At 46.8% G+C, this 26643-nt stretch overlaps 1 protein-coding gene across 1 annotated transcript in view; it reads right to left on the bottom strand.

Annotated features, from left to right (window-relative positions):
* LOC106575142 (uncharacterized) overlaps positions 1-26643 on the bottom strand; it is a 73941-nt gene that overhangs the window by 33343 nt on the left and 13955 nt on the right. Inside the window, exon 2 of the mRNA XM_045700369.2 lies at positions 15021-15105. The gene's annotated coding sequence lies outside the window, so the exon portion shown is untranslated. The remainder of the gene's footprint in view (positions 1-15020; positions 15106-26643) is intronic.

Here is a 26643-nt window from a genome sequence, read left to right as displayed (position 1 = left end):
AATACCAGCATTTCGAGCTCCATTGAGATTGTATCTGTACAGTATCATTTTCTGCCGCATCATGTTGGAGAGTGTGTGTGTGTGTGGTAGTGTAATATGTCTCAAAGAGAGGAGCACTGTGTTTAAGTGTGGAGAGAGCAGTGGAGAGGAACGGCAGGAAGGGCTTGCTTTGAAAATCCACTCTTATTCCCCTGAGAGCTTACATACTTGGCTGCATCTCTACCGCCAAATAGTTATTTTCTTCTGTGTTAACAGCTCAAAGAAAAAGTGATAGGAAGAAGCGAGAGAGAGAGAGAGAGAGAGAGAGAGAGAGAGAGAGAGAGAGACAGAGAGAGACAGAGGGAGCAGGGAGGAAGGAATGAGGGAGCGAGCAGGGAGGGAGGAGAGTGAGGGAAAGAAGAGAGAACAGGGAGGGAGAAAGAAAAAGGCTGAGTTGCAGTTAGCATCCTGTGGTTAACCAGCCTGTGACTTGGGCCTAGTTCGGCTAAGTGTGTGAGTGGGCCTGGTGGGCACTGGCACAGGCCATAAACACGAAGGTTCATGCGTGCAAAATTCGCACGCACGCACACACCAGCTGGAAAGGAGTCTGTTTCGTATCATGCGCGGACACATTCGAGACAGCGAGCTTACACAGAACCACTGTTGTGTGTGTGACTGTGCAGATTTACAGGCATGCACAGTTACACGCACAGTCTTTCCACACTGTCTCTACAGCTGCCCAACCATCACCCCCTAAGACCCCTTGGCAATCCCAGTCAATCCTTTAGTTGGCATGGCCGCCATATATGTCATACACAATGTACAGTGAACAAGGCACACACCCGTGCATGTGTATGTAGTAGCTGTGCGGTGCGGAGTGTGTGTGTGTGTGTGTGTGTGTGGGGGGGGGGGGGGGGGTCAGAACAGGAAATGGCCTAATTTCCCCCCGCGGGCTGTTCCATAACAACGCCCAAGCCCAGCTGTCAATCAAAAACCAGCATCGCCATGGTTACAGTGCCATGGACAGTGCTTCTTTACAGCATGACATCATGGCGAACCGGGGAGGACAGGAAGAGGAAAAGAACAGAATGAAATAAGTCTCCTTTCTGTTTGCAAATACACTGGAGGTGCCATCATATAGAGTGCGGTGTCCGAAATGGCACCCTATGGGCCCTGGTCAAAAGTAGCACACTATAAAGGGAATAGGGTGACATTTGGGATGCAACCATGGGATGGATTTCAGTCTTCCCTTGTAAATATGTAAGTCATTGGGTGTACTATCCTTTTCCAATAGGACCATAAATACTGCCTCGAGGCAGCGCTCCAATAGGGCTTGTTGATTTGCGTTTCCTAACTACTTGGGGTTTGAGTATGTTCATGTGACATTTGATTTCTACAAATTACCCCACAGTCAATAAAAACCAAAGTAATATCAATCTTCAGGTGGTTGAGGATGATTTGCAAAACCTCGCCACCATCTGACTCTACATAGGCCAGATATTTCTGCCTAGCAACTTGTGCACAATACTAAAATTACATTACCAGATATTTGAGGCAAGGGGCATTTCAATATAGCCTATCCTCATGACTTCGCCTACACTACCCGGACAGTTTATTAGGTACACCACCCCGTTCACAAAAATGGATCGCTGCTACAGATAGTGAGTCACGTGGCCGTGGCTTGCTATATAAAGCAGGCAGACAGGCATCGAGGCATTCAGTTACTGTTCGATTGAACAGAATGGGCAAAACGAGTGACCTAAGCGACCAATGAGCGTGGTATGATCGTCGGTGCCAGGCGCGCCGGATCCTGTACCTCAGAAACGGCCGCCCTCCTGGGCTTTTCACGCATGACAGTGTCTAGGGTTTCCTGAGAATGGTGATACAAACAAAAAACATCCAGTCAGTGCCAGTCCTGCGGGTGAAAACGGCTCGTTGATGAGAGGTCAAAGGAGAATGGCAAGAATGGTGCAAGCTAACAGGCGGGCCGCAAACAGACAAATAACGGCACAGTACAACAGTGGTGTGCAGAATGGCATCTCGGAACGCACAACTCTTCGATCCTTGTCCCGGATTTGCTATTGCAGCAGACGACCACGCCTAGTTCCACTGCTATGAGCTAAAAACAAGCGGCTCCAGTGGGTGCGCGATCACCAACACTGGACAACGTCACCTGGTTCAACGAATCCCGCTTCCTGGTGTGTCATGCTAATGGCAGAGTCAGAATCTGGCGTAAGCGATATTAGTCCATGAACCCATTCGCCTGGTGTCAACGGTGTATCGCCGTCCAATCTGCAGCAAGAAATCAGGCTGTTCAGGGTCCGACCCGGTACTAGATGGGTGTACCTGATAAACTATAATCCAGGTTAAAGCTATGTTTTGTACTGAGTGGACAAAACATTATGAACACCTCTTTCCATGACAGACTGACCAGGTCAATGCTATGATCCCTTACTGACGTCACTTGTTGAATCCACTTCAAAATCAATGTAGCTGAAGGGGGAGGAGGTTTGTGTCAAGAGGTTTTAAGAATGGTCCACCCCCCAAAGGACATCCAGCCAACTTAACAACTGTTAAGTAAAGTAAACATGGGCCAGCATCCCTGTGGAATGCTTTCGACAACTTGTAGAGTCCATGCCCCGACGAATTGAGGCTGTTCTGAGGGCAAAAGACTCAAGCTGGCATAGTCGATTTCAAATAGCCTAATTACACCAGCAAAATTGGTAAGTGAAAAGAATAAAAGTATTGTGGAATAACAGTCGCGTTCCTGCTGAGATAAGCACACTATTTAGTCTATATTTTAGCCCATTGTAGGGGATGGGAATTGTTGTAACAACAACAGTAGCTATTGGGAAAGACCGAATATATTAAACAGGTAATAAAAATATCCGGAAGACATAGCCTAAATCTTATCAACTGTGCCTGAAAATTATTTTGAAATCAGATCATATGCGTTTGCCTTTCTACATCACGAGCACTGTAACCGTGGCGAACGCAAGTGGTGCATTAAATCATTTAACTAACTAAATATTATCACATGCTGTAATAAGGAAGCATTCTGCGACAGGGAAAGTAATGACGGCAAATGAGTTTGTTGAAAATTGTGTACAAAACAGTGGTACAAGTGGTTGTGCTGCTCTTTTGGCAATTGAGTTCATAAACTGCCTGTATAGTCTGCTGTGGCTGCATTCCACAGCATAGAGGAGCATTTCTTAGAAACGCATCCAATTGCCTTGACCCCAGACCCTTACTAAACCAATTACAAGCTTCAATCTGGCGCGGTACACAGTGCAGTGGCAGGAAAATGATGGATCTCCCAGGTGAAGCTGCCACGGTTACAAATCAAAAAAGTCCGGTGGCCATTTGATTAATTGTTCAGCAGTCTTATGACTTGAGGATATAAGCTGTCAAGGAGCCTTTTGGTCCTAGACTTGGCACTCCGGTACCGCTTACCATGCGGTAGCAGAGAGAACAGTCTATGACTGGGGTGACTGGAGTCTGACACTTTTTTGGCCTTTCCTCTGACACCGCCTGGTATAGAGGTCCTGTGTGGAGGAAAGCTTGGCCCCAGTGATGTACTGGGTCGTACGCACTACCCTCTGTAGCGCCTTACTGTCAGATGCCGAGCAGTTGCCATACCAGGCGGTGACGCAACCGGTCAGGATGCTCGCGATGGTGCAGCCGTAGAACTTTTTGAGGATCTGGGGACCCATGCCAAATCTTTTTAGTCTCCTGAGGGGGAAAAGGTGTTGTTGTGTCCTCTTCACAACTGTCTTGGTGAAAAAAAAAGGTGTGGTGTGTGAAGATGGTCAAATGCATGTCTCACGCCCTACGCTTTTAAAATCAGGGTCCCAGGTGCTAATCAATTCACTTAAAGCTGTTAGAACACTACTAAGGGCATGATTGATTTACAACCAGGGGCATTACCACTACCTGAAACAGAGAAACACTGTCTGTTCTCATGTGTGTCATCACAAAACAAACACCCATGGCCTTTTACTTTTTAATGGTATCAGAAGAGCTGTCTCTCTCTCTCTCGTCCCCCCCTCTCTCGTCCCCCTCTCTCTCGTCCCCCTCTCTCTCGTCCCCCTCTCTCTCGTCCCTCTCTCTCTCTCTCTCTCTCGTCCCCCTCTCTCTCTCTCGTCCCCCTCTCTCTCTCTCGTCCCCCTCTCTCTCTCTCGTCCCCCTCTCTCTCTCTCGTCCCCCTCTCTCTCTCTCGTCCCCCTCTCTCTCTCTCTCTCTCGTCCCCCTCTCTCTCTCTCTCGTCCCCCTCTCTCTCTCTCTCTCTCTCTCTCTGTGTCGTCCCCCTCCCCCTGTGTCTCTCTTTCTCCCCCTGTGTCTCTTTCTCCCCGTGTCTCTCTTTCTCCCCCTGTGTCTCCCTTTCTCCCCCTGTGTCTCCCTTTCTCCCCCTGTGTCTCCCTTTCTCCCCCTGTGTCTCCCTTTCTCCCCCTGTTTCTCTCTTTCTCCCCCTGTGTCTCTCTTTCTCCCCCTGTGTCTCCCTTTCTCCCCCTGTGTCTCTCTTTCTCCCCCTGTGTCTCTCTTTCTCTCCCTGTGTCTCCCTTTCTCCCCCTGTGTCTCTCTTTCTCTCCCTGTGTCTCCCTTTCTCCCCCTGTGTCCCCCTGTGTCTCTCTTTCTCCCCCTGTGTCTCTCTTTCTCCCCCTGTGTCTCCCTTTCTCCCCCTGTGTCTCCCTTTCTCCCCCTGTGTCTCTCTTTCTCCCCCTGTGTCTCTCTTTCTCCCCCTGTGTCTCTCTTTCTCCCCCTGTGTCGCCCTCTCTCTCCCTGTGTCGCCCTCTGTCCCCCTTTCACTCCCCTGTCCCCCTTTCACTCCCCCTGTCCCCCTTTCACTCCCCCTGTCCCCCTTTCACTCCCCCTGTCCCCCTTTCACTCCCCGTGTCCCCCTTTCTCTCCCCGTGTCCCCCTTTCTCTCCCCGTGTCCCCCTTTCTCTCCCCGTGTCCCCCTTTCTCTCTCCCCGTGTCCCCCTTTCTCTCTCCCCGTGTCCCCCTTTCTCACTCCCCGTGTCCCCCTTTCTCACTCCCCGTGTCCCCCTTTCTCTCCCCGTGTCCCCCTTTCACTCCCCGTGTCCCCCTTTCTCTCCCCGTGTCCCCCTTTCTCTCCCCGTGTCCCCCTTTCTCTCCCCGTGTCCCCCTTTCTCTCCCCGTGTCCCCCTTTCTCCCCCCGTGTCTCCCTTTCTCCCCCCGTGTCTCTCTTTCTCCCCGTGTCTCTCTTTCTCCCCGTGTCTCTCTTTCTCCCCCCGTGTCTCTCTTTCTCCCCCCGTGTCTCTCTTTCTCCCCCCGTGTCTCTCTTTCTCCCCCCGTGTCTCTCTTTCTCCCCCCGTGTCTCTCTTTCTCCCCCCGTGTCTCTCTTTCTCCCCCCGTGTCTCCCTTTCTCCCCCCGTGTCTCCCTTTCTCCCCGTGTCTCTCTTTCTCCCCCTGTGTCTCTCTTTCTCCCCCCGTGTCTCTCTTTCTCCCCCCGTGTCTCTCTTTCTCCCCGTGTCTCTCTTTCTCCCCGTGTCTCTCTTTCTCCCCCCGTGTCTCTCTTTCTCCCCCCGTGTCTCTCTTTCTCCCCCCGTGTCTCTCTTTCTCCCCCCGTGTCTCTCTTTCTCCCCCCGTGTCTCTCTTTCTCCCCCCGTGTCTCCCTTTCTCCCCCCGTGTCTCTCTTTCTCCCCCTGTGTCTCTCTTTCTCCCCCTGTGTCTCCCTTTCTCCCCCTGTGTCTCTCTTTCTCCCCCTGTGTCTCCCTTTCTCCCCCTGTGTCTCCCTTTCTCCCCCTGTGTCTCTCTTTCTCCCCCTGTGTCTCTCTTTCTCCCCCTGTGTCTCTCTTTCTCCCCCTGTGTCTCTCTTTCTCCCCCTGTGTCTCTCTTTCTCCCCCTGTCTCTCTTTCTCCCCCTGTGTCTCTCTTTCTCCCCCTGTGTCTCTCTTTCTCCCCCTGTGTCTCTCTTTCTCCCCCTGTGTCTCCCTGTGTCTCCCTTTCTCCCCCTGTGTCTCCCTTTCTCCCCCTGTGTCTCTCTTTCTCCCCCTGTGTCTCCCTTTCTCCCCCTGTGTCTCTCTTTCTCCCCCTGTGTCTCTCTTTCTCCCCCTGTGTCTCCCTGTGTCTCCCTTTCTCCCCCTGTGTCTCCCTTTCTCCCCCTGTGTCTCTCTTTCTCCCCCTGTGTCTCCCTTTCTCCCCCTGTGTCTCTCTTTCTCTCCCTGTGTCTCCCTTTCTCCCCCTGTGTCTCTCTTTCTCCCCCTGTGTCTCTCTTTCTCCCCCTGTGTCTCTCTTTCTCCCCCTGTGTCTCTCTTTCTCCCCCTGTGTCTCTCTTTCTCCCCCTGTGTCTCTCTTTCTCCCCCTGTGTCTCTCTTTCTCCCCCTGTGTCTCTCTTTCTCCCCCTGTGTCTCTCTTTCTCCCCCTGTGTCTCTCTTTCTCCCCCTGTGTCTCCCTGTGTCTCCCTTTCTCCCCCTGTGTCTCCCTTTCTCCCCCTGTGTCTCTCTTTCTCCCCCTGTGTCTCCCTTTCTCCCCCTGTGTCTCTCTTTCTCTCCCTGTGTCTCCCTTTCTCCCCCTGTGTCTCTCTTTCTCCCCCTGTGTCTCTCTTTCTCCCCCTGTGTCTCTCTTTCTCCCCCTGTGTCTCTCTTTCTCCCCCTGTGTCTCTCTTTCTCCCCCTGTGTCTCCCTGTGTCTCCCTTTCTCCCCCTGTGTCTCCCTTTCTCCCCCTGTGTCTCCCTTTCTCCCCCTGTGTCTCCCTTTCTCCCCCTGTGTCTCTCTTTCTCTCCCTGTGTCTCTCTTTCTCCCCCTGTGTCTCCCTTTCTCCCCCTGTGTCTCTCTTTCTCCCCCTGTGTCTCTCTTTCTCCCCCTGTGTCTCTCTTTCTCCCCCTGTGTCTCTCTTTCTCCCCCTGTGTCTCTCTTTCTCCCCCTGTGTCTCTCTTTCTCCCCCTGTGTCTCCCTGTGTCTCCCTTTCTCCCCCTGTGTCTCCCTTTCTCCCCCTGTGTCTCTCTTTCTCCCCCTGTGTCTCCCTTTCTCCCCCTGTGTCTCTCTTTCTCTCCCTGTGTCTCCCTTTCTCCCCCTGTGTCTCTCTTTCTCTCCCTGTGTCTCCCTTTCTCCCCCTGTGTCTCCCTGTGTCTCTCTTTCTCCCCCTGTGTCTCTCTTTCTCCCCCTGTGTCTCTCTTTCTCCCCCTGTGTCTCTCTTTCTCCCCCCGTGTCTCTCTTTCTCCCCCCGTGTCTCTCTTTCTCCCCCCGTGTCTCTCTTTCTCCCCCCGTGTCTCTCTTTCTCCCCCCGTGTCTCTCTTTCTCCCCCCGTGTCTCTCTTTCTCCCCCCGTGTCTCTCTTTCTCCCCCCGTGTCTCTCTTTCTCCCCCCGTGTCTCTCTTTCTCCCCCTGTGTCTCTCTTTCTCCCCCTGTGTCTCTCTTTCTCCCCCTGTGTCTCTCTTTCTCCCCCTGTGTCTCCCTTTCTCCCCCTGTGTCTCCCTTTCTCCCTCCAACACTCTCTCTCTCTCCAGGCCAGTGTGTCTATGAGAAGCCTGAGCATGACAGTTCCTCATCTGTCTTCCATCACCACCGGGGTCAGAGCTGGGGCCACCTCAGGGTTCAGAGGTCGCTCCACTGGGGCTGTTGTGGTGTTAAGCCTCTGCCACAGTGGGAGGGGTACACAGGAAACACACACACACACACACGTCTGCTCCACACTAGGCCACCAGTTTGGGTCAGCCTGTGCCTCCGAGGAGGGAGAGAAAAGAGGGAGAGAGAGCGAGAAAAGGGGGAGAGAGAAAAGAGAAAGGGGGAGAGAGGAAAGAGAAAGGGGGAGAGAGGAAAGAGAAAGGGGGAGAGAGGAAAGAGAAAGGGGGAGAGAGGAAAGAGAAAGGGGGAAAGAGAAAGGGGGAGAGAGGAAAGAGAAAGGGGGAGAGAGGAAAGAGAAAGGGGGAGAGAGGAAAGAGAAAGGGGGACTGTTCTAGAAAAGCACTACTCTAAATTAAAGAAGGTAATGGCTGGCTTCCAATGCTTAACCATGAGACTGGGAATAGAGAACAGAACAAACGGTCAATGTACTCTTGAGTGGTCAATCTGGGCAAGGGCGAAGAGTGCTTCATATAGAGAAGTACAGGATGTGATGTTCGCCTATGGAGGGTCAAAAGTCAGCGTCAAAGGTCATTTGTGGGATGCTCACTGACAGTCAAGTCAGGAGGTGTAGAACCCTAACCTGTAGCCAATGCATCTGTATATAACCACACACACACACACACACACACACACACACACACACACACACACACAGTATAAATGTGAATTTCTCAATGACAGATAAATACAGGCCGAAGTTATTTAGCGCAGTAGGACAAGTAGAACAGTGTTTAACCAGGCTGTTGGGTTGACTTCCGCGTAATCTGAATAAAAATCAGCCACTCATGCAAACCAATTGACCCTATATAAGTATACTTGAAAGGGGGCGGCAAGGAGAGAGGTACGAAGTGGCAGGTAGCCGAGCGGTTAAGAGCGTTGGGTCAGTAACCCAAAAGTCGCTGGTTCGAATGTCCGAGCCGGCAAAATCTGTCGTTCTGCCCTTGATCAAGGCAGTTAACCCCCAACAACAACAACAACTCCCCGGGGGCCGTGGACGTTGATTAAGGCAGCCCCTGCACCACTCTGATTCAGAGGGCTCAGTGCAGAAGACATTTCGGTTGAATGCAGTCAGTTGTGCAACTGACTGGGTGTGCAAGGAGAGACGAGGACTGATAGAGCAGAACGTAGGGAGAGAGAAAGAATGGGAGGAGAGTTAGGCAGAGAGGAGGGAAGGAGTGCGCACGAGGGAGAGATAAACAGGGGGTGAGCGAGAGAGAGAATGAGGAAGAGAGAAGGCATTATGACAATTCCACACTAACAGAATGATAATGAAACTCGGATTTTTCACTTTAAAAATGTATGCACTGAACGTGAATTAATGAAGAGACGGCAGAGTTCCAATTTCCACAAAAACACATTTACTTGAAGAACAGTACAGACGCAAAGTTTGGTAACAGAATGACGTTTTGTGTAGTTTGCGTCATCATTTTGTTACTGTGGAATTGCCCATTACGTCATAGATGAGATGACGTGGTGCTCCGCAGTCTCCTCGTTAATTCACTTTGCATCAGAGTAGGAACAGAACATTGTTTATTTGGTTTGTTCCCAGTCTTGTCCTGGGTTCTGTTCATTCGAGCTTAGCGGAGCAGAACGTTTTGCAACGGGAAAATGAGCGCTTGTTTCTTACTGAACAAGTTCAGATATTGCGTCACTTAGTTTTGGAACGTTCTCTGACGTTTCGTGCCCACTGGACAAGACCATGGTAAGCGTGAATGCAAGTGTACGCACACACACAGCTCACCTTTCTATACTAGCTTCACCATCTCCAACACGGAGAATTGATAACCCTTTTATGATTCAAAAAGAGGACGCAGAAGTCGGTGACTATGACGTAAGCTGTATGAAAACACTATTGTGCAATCATGAGTATTGGCGGAATAGATGTTTCCATAAACCAACCTTCTAAAATGGGTGTGGATGCAGTCTAATTTTGGCGTCGTACCCCACCCACCCACACAATGCTCCCTTATGTGTGTGTGTGTGTTTTTTGTCTGATGCAAGGAGGACTGAGGGGCTAATAAAACAGCGGCAGCAGTGACACATCGTCTCAACAGCTTCCCCTGTAGAAAAACATGACAGCCAGATGCACAACCACCCATAATACTGTTTCTCAGTCTGAAACTCATCTTCTCTGTCAAACTTACAACTCCATCCTGACCCCGATGTAGACGAGAGCCTTTTCAAGTCCAAAAATACATCAACATCACGATGAATTCTCAAAAAGGAGAAAAAGACTCTTATTACAGTGGTAACATTTCATGAAAATCAGCAACAGGGCGAGTTAATAACAATAAACGCCAATTAGAAGAAACTTTTATCCAAAAAGACTTAGTCATGCGTGTATACATTCCCCTGGAATCGAACCTACAATCCTCCACCAACTAAGCCATACAGGATGAGTAACTGTCTAGAATGAAGTTGTCTTACATTAAGAGGTCAAATGCTGAACTTCCCCTTTAAGCCCACTATGCCATTCTGTAGCGGTAGATAAAAAGGAGAGGGGTGTTCCTGTGCGTTTGGTAGGGCTCAACTGTAGTCTCTTGAGGGGGTGGACCACAAATGAACACCAAGAACAAATAAAACATTTAGGGAGGCCTGCTGGGTTAAGAATAGCACTCCAGTGTGTGTGTGTGTGTGTGTGGTAATGGCACATTACAGAGTGGGTCCCATATTCCCAGCACCCCTAATTGTCCCCTGGGAAATGTGCATGTCAAACTAAGGCTGCTATAGATGACAGTGGTTTGTTTTTCCTTACCATGAATACATGAATCTAGTCTAGAACATTTAACACTGACTAAATGTAGAAAGTCTGCCTCAACAGCTATCGACCCCCCCCATGTCACAATACCCCCCACTGTTCCTGTGGGTGAGTCAGCCCTGGCCTTGGGTCCTGTTCTGGAACATGGATAAGGGTGTGGCCGGACTCTCCCAAAACGGTAGGACGGGGGTGGGGGGATTATATGAGTAGGCCAAACAGTTGGTATTACTGCTCTCAAGTGCTTTGACTGCCTGTGCGACAAAGCAGGCAGGTGAGTGTGGATGAATGGTGGCTGGTGAGTGTGGATGAATGAATGGTGGCTATTTCAGGGCACATGGCAGTGCTCATTTCATTTCACTCCTCTCTATCCCCTCTGGGCAAACAGGCCTCATCCACCATGCTCAGTCAGTCAATGAAAGGGGCTATTTGCACAGTGAGGGTGGGGCAAAGAGATCATTAAAACATAGCAACTGATGACGTTCTCAGCCTAACTGTAAGACTACTGTATATGGCTAGTAGGCTACAACCCCATACAGTGTGCAAAAAGCAGAGTATCGTCTCCACACGGGCTACGAAAGAGATCCACTGACAAGGCAACGGCAACAGTCTAAAGTACATTCGTATTCAAAAAGCGTGCTGATCTAGGATCAGTTTCTCCTTTTAGATGATAATGACTAAGTTTACATGGACAGGGAGGACCTAATCCTAGATCAGAACTCCTAGTCTGAGACGCTTTATGACTACAGGCCCTGGACCCTTTGTGCTCGGGAGACTAAATCGAGAGGAAATTACACCAGGCCAAGGTTGTGTTCATTAGGGCATACCATAGACGTGTTCTGATGGTAGCCAAAGGTTTAATGCCTAATGAACATGACCTTGCTTTGATTCAACGCCATACAGCATATCAACAATGGGGGGGGGGGGGGAACGCACAAATGACATACAGCCTAAATATAAAATCAACAAAATGCATACAACGAAGCAGAGATCCAATCCAGATACATTTTGCCATCTTTGTGCCATTAAAGAAAGCTAGAACAAAACACTTCCTACAATCGGCAGATCATGGGAAGGATGGGGGAGTGGGAGAGAGGAGGACAGAGATGGAGAGATGATGGGGGAGGGAATAGACTATTAGAATATGAGTAGGGGGAGGGCCAGACCGACAAAATGGCATCAGTCAAGCACGACTGACAGCCAGCGAGGAAAACAGATCACACAGAGTGACTCTGGCATACACAGACAATTAAAACAGGAGGGGAGAGAGAGAGAGAGAGAGAGGAAAACAGAGATATAAAGAGGAGAGGAGAGAAAAAGAGAGATATGAAGGGAGGAAGAAAGCAAGACAAAGACAGGGGGCGATGGGAAAAGAAAGAAGGAAAGAGGAGAAAGGAGAGAGAGAGAGAGAGAGGGACCTAATCAGATGATATGTTCCCACCCAGAAGCAGCAGCTAGAAGTCAGCTGGTGTCTGCAGCAGTCAGCAGGTTTCTCCATAGTAACAGCAACAGCCCTACCAACAGCCCCAGCCCTACCAACAGCCCTACCCCCATAGCAGCCACCTAACTATGCAAATACAGTGCCTTCAGAAAGTATTCACACCCCTGGACCTTTCCCACATTTTGCTGTGTTACAGCCTGAATTAAACATTTATTAAAATTAAGATTGTGTCACTAATCTTTACAAAATACCCAATAATGTCAACATGTAATTATGTTTTTAGACATGTTTACACATTAATAAAAATAAAAAATCTATAGAGAGACAATTTATTTTTGTATTTTATATTTATTTCACCTTTATTTAACCAGGTAGGCAAGTTGAGAACAAGTTCTCATTTACAATTGCGACCTGGCCAAGATAAAGCAAAGCAGTTCGACACATACAACAACACGGAATAACACATGGAGTAAAACAAACATACAGTCAATAATACAGTAGAAAAATAAGTCTATATACAATGTGAGCAAATGAGGTATGTTAAGGCACTAAATAGGCCATGGTGACGAAGTAATTACAATATAGCAATTAAACACTGGAATGGTAGATGTGCAGAAGATTAATGTGCAAGTAGAGATACTGGGGTGCAAAGGAGCAAGATAAATAAATAAATAAATACAGTATGGGGATGAGGTAGGTAGATAGATGGGCTGTTTACAGATGGGCTATGTACAGGTGCAGTGATCTGTGAGCTGCTCTGACAGCTGGTGCTTAAAGCTAGTGAGGGAGATAAGTGTTTCCAGCTTCAGAGATTTTTGTAGTTCATTCCAGTCATTGGCAGCAGAGAACTGGAAGGTAAGGTGACCAAAGGAGGAATTGGCTTTGGGGGTGACCAGTGAGATATACCTGCTGTAGCGCGTGCTACGAGTGGGAGCTGCTATGGTGACCAGTGAGATATACCTGCTGGAGCGCGTGCTACGAGTGGGAGCTGCTATGGTACTCAATCAATAAGTACTCAATCATTTTGTTATTGCAAGCCTAAAAGAGTTCAGGGGTAAACATTTGCTTGACAAGTCACATAATAAGTTGCATGGACTCCCTCTGTGAGCAGCCCCAGCTCCCAGCAGCCCCAGCTCCTGCCAGCCGCTGACCTCTTGAACTCTGACAGCTGGCTGGGAATTGGTTACTGGTAACTGGCACATTGCAAACACGTTCACGGGCATGTACACATGCGCACATGCCAAACGCACAGTCTTGTTTTGTTAGGCCTCCTGACTCTAGCAACTGTCGGTAGTCTGTCTGTCCGTCAGCAGTGCCACCTCACGTCCGCCGTGTCACCTCCGGCCTTCCGACCATTCTCTGGCCTTCCTGTAATAATCAGGAATGGCAGCCTGTCCCTGAAGGGAGTGCAACACCCCCCCCCCCCCCCCCACACACAACATTCACATGGAATTTGGGACGTACCCATATATACACACGCAAACAACTATACTGTTCCTGCTAGTTCATTTTCAGCTCCCGAGGGCTTACTCTCCAGCTTCAAGAGTCAGATTCCCTCACCGCCAAAGGGGACGGTTAGTTTTTAAAGGACAGACGCAGACACACACACACACCACACAGTCAAAGTCACACACGCGCAAACACACCCTTTGATAGCGCACAATACGCGTTTGTTTTTTTATCATCTCCATGGAGACCGTAGCAACAATAGCATCCTGCCAGTCAGTAGTATATAGTCTATAGTGACACACTTCACCCCAAACCTCCGAGTTAAGAGTTATTTTACATAGGTACAGATCTAGGATCACCTTCCCCTCCCCAATCCTAACCTTATCCATTAGTGGGGGAAATGCTAAACTGACCCAAGATCAGCATCTAGATGCAACTTCCCCCTATATCCTATATACCCTTAGAGGAAGCTGGAGTATGGGTTGGTTGGTGTAAATTACAGGCCACCGCCCCACTTAGAAACACCAAAACACACTCCAACTAATGAGCTGGCCTAGACAAAACACACAACGATCACGAGTGCTTCTTCCCAAACAAAATAGCTGCTGTGTAGATTCAGTGTGTGCAGTCACATGCCCTGGAGCACACCACACACACACACACACACACACACACACAGACAGAGTGACAGGGCAGAGTGGGGCTGGTAGCGTAGGTTTGGTTTACTATAAAAAGGTCCACTTCAGATGGCTGCTTGCGTGCGTGTGTGCGTGCGTGCGTGCGTGCGACAGACGCTCTGCGAGTCTACCCTCATTCCCACAGTGAAAGCATCTCATCCTCAAGGAATGAGTATAGGTCTTGAAATACACACTGACATGGCACGTGACTAGCCTGCCCCCTCACCCCGATTTGTCACAGTTTCCTACCTACTATTTTCAACCATCCTACTGCTGTATTTGTCTCTTTATTTAGTTAGGAATGTAGATGTAGGCTATAGGTTGTAGAAGGAAGAAAGTGATAGTGTTTGGGGCAGGATTCCATGTTGCTCCTGGACATAATGTGCTTGGTAGACTGCAGCATGACCGCTGAGCCACACTGCTTTCCTACCTACTCTGATATCTCTAGGTTCTTGGGGACCCAGAGGGGTGCATGGTTTTGTTCTAGTCCAGCACTAAGACACCTGATTCGAATTATCAAAAGCTCAATGATTAGTTGGGTTGGGTGTGTTCGTGCTGGGCGAGAACAAAAACGTGCACCCCTCTGGGTCCCCCTCGATGACCAGGATTGGGAGACACACACACACACACCGCTATGAGGGAAGACAGTGTGACAGCCAGGAGACACGAGAAAGCAAGTTCTCCACAGTGGTGGTGACAAGGACAAGACAGCGCAGGACACAAACTCTGAGCACGCGTGACAAATCACTTCAACACTACTTCTCCACTTCCCCGAACAGGCCCGTGTGGGGGAGAAAACTTGTTCCCTACACCCCTCAGGCAGCCACACAGAGACTACGTCCCAAATGTCACCCTATTCCCTACATAGTGCACTACTTTTGACCAGGACTATGTAGGGAATGGGGTGACATTAGGGACACGCATTATACAATAACAACAGGGGTCAGAAAGACTCTACCGAAAGAATTGGAATGGGAGCCAATGTACTGGCTAGCCTGGTAGTTCCAGATTGGTTTGTGCGGTCTTGCCAAGTCCTATTGTCATTAACTAACATCTACGACCACCTTGCTATGTAGTGGTGGCTGGTAACTGACTAAACAGCAGGCTAAAGGAAGGGGTTAAAAGTGTCCCTTACCTCTGGTGTGTCTCTCCCTTTGTCCCACTTAGGTCAAAGAGGTCAAATGAAGCCAACGCAACAGTCAGGACTAAGCTTTTATGTCCTGGAGAGGAGAGAATAGGAGAAAAAAAAAGATCAGATTTGATTCACCATCTATTTTTGTTTTAAAGTGGAGACAAAAAAAGATGGCTGAAATTCAGCTCAGCAAGGGCCATTACCGAGTGACAAATGGGACCTATGGATTGATGACGCTTGTTCTCAGTGCTGTAGGGAAATCACAGACTGCGTCGCTGTACACAGACAGAGAGAGAGAGATCAATCTCACCGTCACAGGCAGTAGCTTCAGAGCCTGGGTGTGGAGAACTCTTAGACACACTGGGCTGAGCAAATTGAATCAAGCTAAGAAGCTAACAAGTGCTGTGGCCGGGTAGCTTGTGACAAACATACACACATAAAATGCGGAGTGACGCACTTCCACAGGTAGATATTCACAGAGTCACAGACCAAACTACAAAGCGAATCAAAATCCTGGCTCGCGTTACGATTCACCAAACTCACCAGGCGAGTCCCGTATGCCGAATCAGACAAATCACAACCAAGTATGTCTCATGTCCAGAAAGAATGCCGACTCCTATGTTAAACATGAATCAAATGAATCATATAGATGGAAGATTAGGCTCATGCAAAAAAAAAAAATGCTGATTTGTGGTCTGGCTAGTCAACCTCTAGCACACGTGTACAGTGCTGGGAGAGGTTTGAATTTGGCCTACTGCCCTTTGACACAATCTTTTCCCACGGTCTTCCTCTATCTGTTCAGTAATGTTCCCCCCAAAAAATAAACCGTACCAGTGAGAAGTTGGGACACACCTACACATTCAACGTTTTTCTTTATTTTTTTACATTCCAGTATAATAGTGAAGACATCAAAACTAGGAAATAACACTTATGGAATTATGTAGTAACCAAAAGAAGTGTTAAACAAATCAAAATATATTTGTAGCCACTCTTTGCCTTCATGACAGCTTTGCACACTCTTGGCATTCTGTCAACCAGCTTCATGAGGTAGTCACCTGGAATGCATTTCAATTAACAGGTGTTGCCTTGTTAAAAGTTAATTTGTGGAATTTCTTTCCTTCTTAATGCGTTTGAGCCAATCAGTTGTGACAAGGTAGGGGTGGTATACAGAAGATAGCCCTATTTGGTAGAAGACCAAGTCCATATTATGGCAAATAACCAAAACAGAAATGACAGTCCATTACTTTAAGACATGAAGGTCAGTCAATGTGGAAAATGTCAAGAACTTTTAAAGTTTCTTCAAGTGCAGTCGCAAAAACCATCAAGCGCTATGATGAAACTGGCTCTCATGAGGACCGCCACAAGAAAGGAAGACCCAGAGTTACCTCTGCTGCAGAGGATAAGTTCATTAAAGTTAACGGCACCTCAGATTGCAGCCCAAATAAATGCTGATGAGTAATAAATGAGTCCAAATTTGAGATTTCAAATTCCAACTGCTGTGTCTTTGTGAGACTCAGAGTAGGTGAACGGATGATCTCCACATGTGTGGTTCCCACCATGAAGCATGGAAGTGGAGGTGTGATGGTGCTTTACTGGTGACACTGTCTGATATATTTAGAATTCAAGGCACACTTAACCAGCATGGCTACCACAGCATTCTGCAGAAATACGCCATCCCATCTGGCTTGTGCTTAGTGGGACTATCATTTGTTTTTCAACAGGACAATGACCCAACACACCTCCAGGCTATGTAAGGGCTATTTGCCCAAGAAGGAGAGTGATGAGTGCTGCATCAGATGACCTGGCTTCCACAATATCCCAACCTCAACCCAATTGAAATGGTTTGGGATGAGTTGGAGCACAGAGTGAAGGAAAATCAGCCAACAAGTGCTCAGCCTATGTGGGAACTCCTTCAAGACTGCTGGAAAAGCATTCCAGGTGAAGCTGGTTGAGAGAATGCCAAGAGTGTGCAAAGCTGTCAAGGCAAAGGGTGGCTACTTTGAAGAATCTCAAATATAAAATATATTTTGATTTGCTTAACACTTTTTTGGTTACTACATGATTCCATATGTGTTATTTCATAGTTTTGATGTCTTCACTATTATTCTACAAATGTAGAAAATAGTAATAAAGAAACACCCTTGAATTCATAGGTTTGTCCAAACTTTTCCCTGCTACGGTATCGATATCTCTATATCTATATCTATATCTCTCTATCTCTGGTGTGAAAAATGCTGACTCCTTGCGTGGTGAACATGGCCACACAGTTGGTGTTTGTTTGCCTCCGAGTACACACACTCCAGTCTTCGTTATCCCAGTTGGCCTCAGCTGTCCCTTTGTAGAACTGTGCAGACGGACTGTCCACACTAAGTATGTGGCTCCCACTCAAAACACAGGGGGGGGGGGTGTGTTCTTTCATGGTGTGTGTGTGTGTGTGTGTGTTAGCATCTGTTTCTAATATTACCACTCAGCCTGACTTACAGTGAGTGACTAAGCCTTCCCTGCGTGATATCTGCCCAGCAATTATGCCTGTCAGTCAACACTGACATTGTCATGGAGGAGACATGTGGGTTAGAACAGCTGTATGTGCTGCAGTAGCAGCAGTGATGCCCAAAGTGGATGCCACTTCTCTCTCAGCACACAGGAAGTAAACAAGTGTGACATTATCCCAGGTGCGAGAGAGGGAGGATGTGTGCATAGGGGGTGGACATTTCTCCCAGGATCCAAAACAGCAGGACCTTTATTGTTAGAATCCACCCAGTGTAAGAGATTAAGTGCAGGAGTTGCGTTTCAAGGGCCAAAGCCAAGGTTAGAGAATCAAGTCCTCTAATTTGGGAGAGGGTTTACAAAATCCTCAAAAACACATCACACTACCAGTATTTATCCCCTACAGCCACTAAGGCCGCACCTTTTGTCTGTTGATTTCTATTGAGAAATGTTGATGTAGGCTTCTGTGCTCTGCCGAAAAAACTAAGTGTAGGGGAAACACTGCTTCCTGTACTGTATATTCAAAATCTCCCTAGGATACAGGTGTCCTTCTCCCACCCATACTTCCTGCTCTGGCCTAATCCCACATTTCCTGTCTGAGCAGGAAGCAGGAAGTGGGAAAGAGGGCACTTTGCAGAGGATAATAAAAACTAGTATTGTTACAGAGAGGAAACATAGATAAACAGACTGTGTACAGTAATGGACATTACCCCTCTTTTTACGCTGCTTCTACTCTCTGTTTATCATATATGCATAGTCACTTTAACCATACCTACATGTACATACTACCTCAATTGGGCCGACCAACCAGTTCCTGTATGTAGCCTCGCTACTGTTATAGCCTGTCTTTTTACTGTCGTTTTATTTCTTTACTTACCTATTGTTCATCTAACACCTTTTTTGAACTATTGGTTAGTCTGTAAGTAAGCATTTCACTCTAAGGTCTACATCTGTTGTAATCAGCGCACGTGACAAATAAACTTTGATTTGATTTGAGGCAAAAGCATTTGGGAGTGTATGTGCACATGAGTGCGACACATCCAAACCGGTGACCTCCGCCACACAGATCACATTGCATTCACAGTAGTTAGGGCATCCGTCACACTGCCTCATGCATTCTCTAACTAATGCTCCGTTTACATCGTGACGTATTTCATTACAGGTCTTGCCAACCGCTTGTGAACGGACCACTGTACTGTTTAAACGCAAGATGGAGGGGAGCCTGTCTCTCGTCAGAGATCACATTTATTTTGGAAGGTTGCAAAATATCACCTTTTCAATCAGGCCAGGATAAATACGCAGAACAATAAATAAAACGCAACAATTGCAAAATGTTTACTGAGTTACAGTTAAGGCTGTGGCAGTCATGATATTTCGTCAGCCGGTGATTGTCAAGCAAATAACTGTCGGTCTCACTCACGGTAATTGACCGTTAATTAACAAAAACATGTTTAACGTCTCCTGGCTTCCACACATATCCTACAAGCCACTGATGCAGACCTTTGGAACATCTACATTTTAAAATGTCTATTAAATCCATGTAATATAGCCTACACCTTCACAATAAATCCATCATTTATTTCAGACAGGTCTAAATAAACACGATATGAAGGAAATGTAGTCTATTTCAGAAGAACAGAATAGCATACTCTGAGTTGTCTTTATGTCAGGTCCTGATCTGGCTATGCCATATGGCTGTGGGCTACACTAGTTCATTTAGCAGACAAGATTTGCTTACAATTCCGTGGCATTATAGTATGAAAAATACAATTGAACATAGCGGAATAAAATATAAATATTTTCTCTAAACGATTTGAGGGAGTGTGCACATGCGGCTATTCTGTTTTGAGCGGTTATTAACAAAGAAATAGGTACTCCTATATGCTTAATTTAGAGTTATTCATGTAACTTTAGTTGTGATACAAATGTTGGGCTATATGTTTTGCATGATGCGACTAATGATGATTTTAAAAAGGTTGCATGAAAGGCATGAGCCCTGCTTCGTTTTTGTGCGCAGGCTGTACACACTTCTCGTCTCTCATTCACTATTTGACAAGCACTTGATAATGCCTCGAATTTCCCGGCGGCATATCCTTTGTGGCCGTAATCCACCCGAAATAAAAATCCATGCCTTTGTTGTGCCCGTCTCCCCGAGTGCTTTGCGCTCTCCATCACTTGTTGAAGTCTTTCTTACAGGCTACAAGTTTTAGACAGACGCATTGGGGACAGAACTGCGCGTGTCCGTTATCAAAAGGTGACTGCAAATGTGATTATGCATCTAAAAGGTGCATTTTTATGATGAAAATTATCTTCCCCACGCCTGAAACTCACGCGCTGTTCATATATGCCAGTTAGGCTCCATACCCCTTGTAAAGCGGATTAATGTGCTTCATTTTATAATATGTATTTTGGGCCACTTTAGTTGTGATACAAACCGTATTAAAATATATAGGCCTATGGGGCTGGTTACATGAAATGTGCGACTATGATTAGAAAAAGTCACAAAAATATGTTTCTTATGCTGGCATCATTCACAAGTGATAGGCAAATATTTTCACCCATCAGACTATTTTGGACATAATCTTGTCTTTAAATAATGTGTGTGAGAAACTTGTTTTGATTTAGAACCAACCATTATCATGCACGGTCTCGGAAATACATCCGTGCACTTAAATAGCGGATGCTTTCCCGTGGTTCATTTTCATGCCAGCCAGGTAGGCTATACCCCTGTTGTAAAGATAAGCAATGTGCTTAATATTAGGAAAGGTGAAAAATAGTAGGCCTAGCCTATAGAAATGTTGCGCAACATGGGCTCTCATGAAGTGTTTGATTAGATTTTCGATTACATTTGCATTGATGTCAGAGTGATTAGAGGGACAGTAGAGTGCTGAGTACCAGACAGTTAGCACGTTTGGTAGGCTACTAATGACCATCAGCAGCATCAGAGCTTAGACGGTGTGGCGGTAATATGGTCAGCGCAACAGCCCTAGTTACAGTTCATATAAAGGAAATCAGACCATTTAAATAAATTCATTAGGCCCTAATCTATGGATTTCACATGACTGGGAATACAGATATGCATCTGTTGGTCAGATACCTTTAAAACAAAAATAGTAGGTGCGTGGATCCGAAAACCAGTCAGTGTCTGGTGTGACCACCATTTGCCTCATGCAGCGACACATCTCCTTCACATAGAGCTGAGTCATCAGGCTGTTGATTGCGGCCAGTGGAATGTTGTCCGACTCCTCTTCAATGGCTGTGCGAAGTTGCTGGATATAAAACACATGATCTGTAAACGTAACAGGTAATGTGAACGAGGCTTAAGAGGACGAGTAGGCCAAGTCTTTCAGAAGAGCAAATCACAAGTGACCATAGAGCATGAGTCCTCATAACCAGGTCCATCATGCGCAACCAGAGAAATGCATGGCCATCATCAGAGTAGGGTGAAGTTACGCTGATCTTAGGTCAGTTTTGACACCACTCTTTTTGATCAAACCACGTGAGTTGTTTCGTTCACTCCCAAGTGCGGATAGTGTTCACACTGAGGGGGTAAACGCACCAGAGTTCAGAAAACCTGCACCAAAACAATTTGGTGTGAAAGACCACTCAGACTAGAAGTGCAAGCATCAAGCCTTCCCTGTCCATTATTCATTATGACAGAAAAGGCTAAACTGAACAAAGGCCAGCACTCCTACTTCAAAGATTCATGAATATGGGCCTCTCCCTCTCTGTAAACTTTTTTTGCAACAGGTTCATGTTGGCTGACCCTGGATATGTGAGTAGCCCTCTGATGGCTCATATAACCAATAGGGATGCCAAGCTCGGCAGCTGATCTGGAACCAGGCCGCCATACTACATTTGGCACGACAGTGTGTAATCAGGATCACTACACAACAAACCAGGCCCCAGCCAAGAGATTAGCCCAGTGGGTCAGTCAGGGAGTTAGGACTCGGAGATACACACACACACACACACACACTTAACATGAGCTGGTGTTCATACGCAAACGTGCACATAGGTCACAGAAACGGAAACAAACGAACGATGACTGCGTGAGAGCGGTAAAACACTCACACGTGCCTCCAGTATGAGTGACTAAAGCTGCAGGTGTTGGTTTGATACGAGTCACCATCCATTTTTTTGGTGGGGGAGAGAGGTGCATAAGTTGAAGTGAAATATCTACAGTAGGCTAGCAAAAGCAGTCGCAAACTTTTCCAATGACATTATTGGCCTGGTCCACCTATATTCAAGGCCCTGTGACATGTTTTCTGCAAGGGAAAGGCACACGGTTGCATAGCATTTAACATGACAGATGTTGACCAGTATAACTCCGTCTGAAGTTAGTACTACAGTAGTATACCACGGTCATATTCATTAGGCACTAAACGGAAGAAAACAGACTTGTTCAATAAGAAACCCTCGTTTTCTAGTTGAAAAGCTATTTGCACAGAGTTCCCTAATGAACGCTGGTATTAAAGCAGCAAAGCGTTACAAAGTGAAACTGCTACACAGCCAAGTGGTCCAGATGTCGACTGTGTGAAACTGGTCAAATGTCTTGAGGAAAAATGATGAGAATGACCTCAGAGTTTCCAAGCACGCATTTCCGGATGACATCAGTTACACTAACAGCAGCACAGTCGTCTCTTTCATTCATTTCTTTCTCTCTGCTCTCCATCCGATCACCAGGGTCATTTTCATTGGGCACCAAACTGAAGAAAACAGATTGAAACAGGGAGGGAGGGACTACTTGGACATGTCCAATAGGAAACGCTAATTTTCCTTCTCCTTTTCAAAATGCTTTAAGACGTTTTGCGACGGTGTGTCCTACTGGAAATGACCCAGTTTCCCAACCACTGCCTTCAGTCTTGTAACGATTGTGTTGTCAGCTTGGTAGATGAAGGTTGAGGAAAGGTTAGCCAATAACCTCACTAGGGGCTCGATGATGTGCGTCGACCCGCCGCCCTTGGCTCGCTGTAAAATGGGCAATGTGACAGGGAGATGCTGGCTACATCCCGATTCGACAACCCTTCTCCTAAACTGTACACTTCCCTTCACGGATTTAATAATGGTGGAATCTCCCTCCAGCAAATGCTTACCCCAATCCAATGATGGGGAGTGTGCAAGTGCACACTATGGCTGAAGGGGTGGAATATTGGGACAAGGCCGCATTTTCCCCCTTCTTACTCGTCTCACAGATCCAGAACAAATTCAAGGAAACGTACAGTATTATACAGAGCCATGATTCCATGGAACTCCCACCCATCTCATTTAGCGCAGGTGAACAGCAAACCTGGTTTTAAAAAACACAAAGCAACACCTCACGGCACAAGGCCTCTACCCCACGTGATCTACTTGTGTGTATTTACTGACATGTATGTCTAACTGATAGATGCAAACACACACAATACATGTTCATGTTTTTAAATGCATGTCAATTGTAAAATCTTTTGTCTGTTATGTCGTGTTCGTTACGTGTCAGACCCCAGTAGGACTACGTCGGCTAACGGGGATCCTAATAAAATAAAAACCAGTCCTACATCTGGAAAGAGAAAGCTTTTCTACAACAGATGTGAAGAGAGTAATGTGTGTAATGCATCTTGCATGTTTTAAAATAGGTCATATTTGCCTGGAAAGCCAAGAACGTGAAGGCAAGTTGTGTATCTAATGGATAATGCAGGTTTTCTATTCTATACTGTCTGAGCCCAGTCTCAGCACATAATATAGACGCTACTATAAGACTCAGTGGACAAAACTACATCTTTGTGGGTGACAAAATCTTGTCTGTTCAATCTAAGATTCTGAAATCGTTTCTGTAGTTAGAAACTGATAAGATCATTGCTGAAACATTATTTTGTTTAAATATAATTTGATCTGAGAAATTAAGCTGATTAATTGCACCCAAAAATTGGCCATTTTAAAAATGTATAGGATTCATTTAAATCAAAAATAAATGAGTACCTAACATCCGATTTGGACCATAATTCTTCCAAACAATGAGTAAGACATGAGGAATCCAATAAAATGATCACTAGCCACCCACAGACCCTCCACACCCTTACAACCAGTATCAGTTCTGGTTCTAAGGCAAGTAGTATGGAGCTGCTGCTTGGAGTCTTGCTTCTTCAAACTTTGTAATGTGCTCCCTGTGAATCTGATGAAACATTTTTTGAAATGGAAAAGGGTACTACCTGAACTTGTCAATTTCCGTTGCAAACGTTTTGCTAATGTGTACCTTCACTAGATATCACCCATATAGCTAATGTCTAGGTGCTATGGTAAGAGAGAGAGTCGCCCATACATACTCAGCATAATCACACACAAAACCCCAATAGAATAGAGCAGAGTGTCCCAAAGAAAGACAATTGCGCACTCATTTTTCCTTGAATCACAAACACACGTCTACAAAAATACATGTGTTCACAGTACAAAAACAGTTCCCTGAGGATTTAAAAGGAATGTGACCAAGAGAACACTCAGGGGAAACAGAGAAAACACTGCTATGGGTAGGATAAATAGCGGAGGACTTCCGCAGAGCGGTGAGTGGGAGAGCTAGCTTAATCTGCACCGCGAATGACCTGATAGAGTTCGCCGAGTCCACGCACACAGTCAAACGCAAATCCTGACTTCTCTCTACCACTCCATATCAACACAGTCACACACACACACCCTGTGCTGTTCTTTCTCCTCTTCTCCTCTCACGTCAATCTTGGCTTCTCTCTACCGCCCCATACATAAACACGCACGTCAGTGTTCCATGAGAACCAGCTGAACTTTGGGAAGGGAGAGCAGCGAGCACACAGGATGGGAAGGATAATGATGTCAATCCCACCTGGTTGATGGGAGACAGCCCGTTTCCATGGCAATGAAGAAAACATCACAGAGGTCATGTGAGGTCACTCAGAACAGAACTTTTCACTGGAGGGAAAGAGGACAGTCTGCATCCCAAATGGCACCCTATTCCCTACATAGTGCAATACTTTTCTCCCGGCCCCATAGAGCTCATTTGGGACACAGCCAGATCGGAGAACCCAGCACAGGCTGGGCTCGAACACTTCAACTAGACCCAATGGACCAAATCATTGGTTCCTGGCAGAGCACAATCTAAGGCCATCAAAAGCTACATCCACGCCCTTTCACATAACTGCCAATGGAAATCAATAGGCTAAAAATATAACTTTGTATTTCGTTTCCCGTACTGGTTAGGTGAAAGCAATACAGAAGAGCGCAACCTTTAGGTTATTAGGCCTATGCTATGGTGGGAAAGCAGCCATAATGCTTACCCTGACTTGGCCATGGGTCAAGGCTTCATTGCTTCTTGAACTCCCGTGCCTTGAAGAATCAGTGAGGTAAAAGAGATGGGCCACAGGAGAGACCTTTTCAGTTTTGGAATGCAGCCATTCTGTACTTCAGACCAGGATCGTACTCATTAGTGCAAACCGTAGCAAAACGTTTTGCAAAGAAAACCATTTAATTATTGGACGAGTTCAGGTTTCGGTCAAACTTCCCCAACATCCTGTCACACGACAGTAATGCCAACACTGACTGGACCACAGGAGGAGCGAGCAGAGTCCATCTGCCTGTAGCTAACAGAGGGAGCCTTTGAGGACACAGGCTAAAGGCGTCTGCATGCTTCCTATCCACATTCCTATCCACTTTTCTTTCTTGAGGCAAGCTGAAGTTGAGAGCCGAAGTCTACGCCCCTTCGTTGGTCATTGGTCAACAGTAGAGATTCTTCAATTAAGTGTTTTGTTGTCATTCAACGATAGACGCCTCGTTTTCATGCACATTTTTTCACTTGAGAAATACGGCACCTTAGTAACATCTTAGTTTGACGTAAAATTGTGCCACTAAGATCTCCTCCGCAAAAACGTCTAAATTAATGACAGGTTTGTGTTATCTTACACTGAACAAAAATATAAATGCAATCATTTCAAAGATTTTACAGAGTTGCAGTTAATAAAGAAATCAGTTATTTGAAATCTATTAGGCCCTAATCTATGGATTTCACATGACTGGGGATACAGATATGCATCGGTTGGTCACAGATAACTTAAATAAAAAATACAAAAAGTAGGGGTGTGGATCAGAAAACCAGTCAGTATCTGGTGTGACCACCATTTGCCTCATGCAGTGTGACATCTCCTTCAGAGTTGATTAGGCTGATTGTGGCCTGTGGAACATTGTCCTACTCCTCTTCAATGGCTGTGTAAAGTTGCCGGATATTGGCGGGAAATGGAACCCGCTGTTGTACACGTCGGTCCAGAGCACCCTAAACATGCTCAATGGGTTACATGTCTGGTGAGTATGCAGGCCATGGAAGAACTGGAACATATTCAGCTTCCAGGAATTGTGTACAGATCCTTGTGACATGGGGCCATGCCTTTCATGCTGGAACATGAGGTGATGGCGGCGGATGAATGGCACGACAATGGGCCTCGGGATCTCTTCACAGCATCTATGTGCATTCAAATTGCCATCGACAAAACGCAATAGTGTTCGTTGTACATAGCTTATACCTGCCTATACCATAACCCCACCGCCACCATGGAGCACTCTGTTCACAACGTTGACATCAGCGAACTGCTCGCCCACACACCGTCTGCCATCTGCACAGTACAGTTGAAACCAGGATTCATCTGTGAAAAGCACACTTCACCAGCGTGCCAGTGGCCATTGAAGTCGGTTACGACTCCAAACTGCAGTCAGGTCAAGACCCTGGTGAGGACGACGAGCACACAGATGACCTTCCCTGAGATGGTTTCTGACAGTTTGTGCAAACCCACACAGTTTCATCAGAAGCCGGATGTTGAGGTCCTGGGCTGGTTACACATGGTCTGCGGTTGTGAGGCTGGGTGGACGTTCGGACAAATTCTCGCTTATGGTAGAGAAATTAACATTTCATTCTCTGACAACAGCTCTGGTGGACATTTCTGCAGTCAGAATGCCAAATGCACGCTCCCTCAAAACATGAGACATCTGTGACATTGTCTTGTGTGACAAAACTGCACATTTTAGTGGCCTTATTGTCCCAAGCACAAGGTGCACCTGTGTAATTATAATGCTTTTGAATCAGCTTCGTGATATGCTGCACCTGTCAGGTGGATGGACTATCTTGGCAAAGGAGAAATGCTCACTAACA

Source organism: Salmo salar, chromosome 17, assembly GCF_965601325.2.
Source record: "Salmo salar chromosome 17, fSalSal1, whole genome shotgun sequence".
NCBI classification, from domain to species: Eukaryota; Metazoa; Chordata; class Actinopteri; order Salmoniformes; family Salmonidae; genus Salmo; species Salmo salar.
The sequence above is the reverse complement of the archived record's forward strand: the minus strand, read 5'-3'. Positions and strand labels throughout refer to the sequence as shown.